Genomic DNA, 2481 nt, shown 5'->3' with positions numbered 1-2481 from the left:
TAACGGAAACGTCAAAGAATTGATGTCTTACTTCAAACTTCATTAAACATAATCCATGTGGAAAGCCAAAGGCTTTGAGGAGCCTTGTTTGCCGGATGTCGTGGATATTAAAATATTGCTCTCTACGTATTACTTCACGTACAATCTGTCAAAGCTGATACACTTGTCAACGTTTGAAAGGTTGTACCTTCCACGCCCACTAGCTATCTCTTCGGAAGCGTGATACGTATTGAAAGAGTCTGTATTCAAACCAAAACTAACTCACTTGATGCTTGAAGTTCACAAGCAGTTTAGCTTAAGGGCCTGTGTTCGCCATTGTAACGAACCTAATGACTGTACTCAGTCAGAAGAACGTCGAACCCACAATGCTCTTGCCTTGAATTTTTAGGGAGTGCATTCAACCCTTGGAACGGTGTACATTCTGGGCCAGATGAACCCGAAACATATTCCACAAGGAATATAACAGAGCACCTGAATGGGATGGCTAGGCGTTATTAATTCCAACTGATGGCTTGCATAATCACTAGTCCTGGAAATGACTGGATCAATGCTGTTCAGTAATGAGAGATTGAAGCTAAAATTCCGCCGGTTGTGCGCATTAATCAGCGTCGCAAATGAAGATGCTCACAGATCTGGAAATGGTTCTAGGATATTTTTATATGTAACCTTCAAATCTTTAATAAACTTCTAAGTTGCTGTATCGGTCAGACAAGCACATTATTCTCCCCCTTGATTCTTGTCATTCAGATATCTTTATAGCACATGTTAAATTCATGGTTCTAGATCAAATTTATTGTTTGTCTTACTCTAATGTGCACTTGGCTTCGGGCTTATGGAAGCTGTATACCAGACTTAAGTTGGTCGCAGGGCTGTATTTTATTGCTCATCCTTCCACGCATGATTGGTTTATCTTTGCATGGAGAAATTTGGTTGACGCTGATCATCAATTCATCCTTCCCTATGCTAAAAACCTTAAAGTCTGATGCTCCATCTGCTCTGATAAATTCAGCGATTTATCTTTTGGTGTGAGCTAAGCAGAGTAATCGCACCAGGACAGGAGTAGGACTTACACAGAGAGCGACGTAAACAAAAACTATTCTTATTATACATGGGAACAAATTTTAACAGCTAAGAGGATACAGTTCTTTCAAAATTCGGGAAAACCGTTTGAACAGAGAGCATGATTGGTTGCACAGCTCTCAGGAAGTGGCACTGATGGCCCTGCTAGTGGGAGACAATTGTTGTACGCTAAATCATTACTTACAACAAAGAAATAGAGTATTCGTCCTCCCACAATTAACCTAGCTTGATGGGGATAAACTTGCAACAGCACAGCAAGGCAATATATACATAAGATCAGGATAACAAATTTGATCCCCGAAATCAACGGTTACTTCGGGTTATTTTTCTTGTGACGAAATCGCGCGGCGGGTGTTCCTGGTTTAATTATGAGCGAATTGTGTGACGCCCTACGGCGTGATTTATGAGTTTCTGGTCAATTTTCATCACCCTTTCTCGATCTAACTCAAATCAAGGTGTACCACGAGAGTGCAGCGCGATTGCGTGATACCACTCAGCGGGGCTTGGAATTGTGCATACTGTGTCAGTTCATTGCATGAAATTTATTCAATGCTGTTCCCCCCAACCTGACTGCAACATTACTCAGGAAGGCACTAATATTTTATTCTAGGGACGTATAACCTATGGAATAAGTTGAATGTGTGTGTAGAGTAAACTCCCGATTGTTTGGTGTTCCCGTAACTCGCATTTGCACTGAGCTTCTATACTTCCACTAAACGCAGAACCGATACGAAAGCGGTTTGATGGATTGGGTCGACAAAATGAAGTGCACTCGACTCAAATTCATCGAAAGTTGTTGTTTATTCCAACGCAGACAAAGGTGATCCCTGAAGTTTAAGCAAGACAAAGCTACCAAAGTTACGTTTGGGTGAATCCTCTGGCCAATACCTATCTAGGAAGAGCTGTCATTCCAATCACTTGTAAGGTAAACCCCATGGGGATTTCACACAATCTTTGCGGAAACTCGGGAAACTCATCTACCTGATAAGCACCAAGAAGGACGAAATCGACCGTGGGCTGTTGATGCAAGTTGAAGCATCCCAGCAACGACCATGAAGGTCTTCGAGAAATACACTCATTTGCAAATCAATTTGGTTCGCACGGGAGACTTAATTTAATCTCTCGTTTATGATATTCCACAACTGAATGTGCTGCACACAGGCCGCCTCATGATTCAGTTGGCGTGAGCACAAATGTCGCTTGTTGTTTCAGCTGGCACGATGTTCGAGATATCGCAGCATATTTTCACAAAGGAAACTACTCACAAGTTTGCTGAAAACTCTTTTGACAGCTCAGATCGGTTTTGCCCTTATTGCTTGGTTTGAAAATGAGTGTATTTCTCGAAAACAATGCAATTTGGGTTCAAGTAGATCATTCGGTTGACGGAAACTCGGGGACCGT

Source organism: Opisthorchis viverrini (assembly GCF_000715545.1).
Source record: "Opisthorchis viverrini unplaced genomic scaffold opera_v5_83, whole genome shotgun sequence".
Taxonomy (NCBI): domain Eukaryota; kingdom Metazoa; phylum Platyhelminthes; class Trematoda; order Opisthorchiida; family Opisthorchiidae; genus Opisthorchis; species Opisthorchis viverrini.
This window is presented reverse-complemented; position numbering follows the sequence as displayed.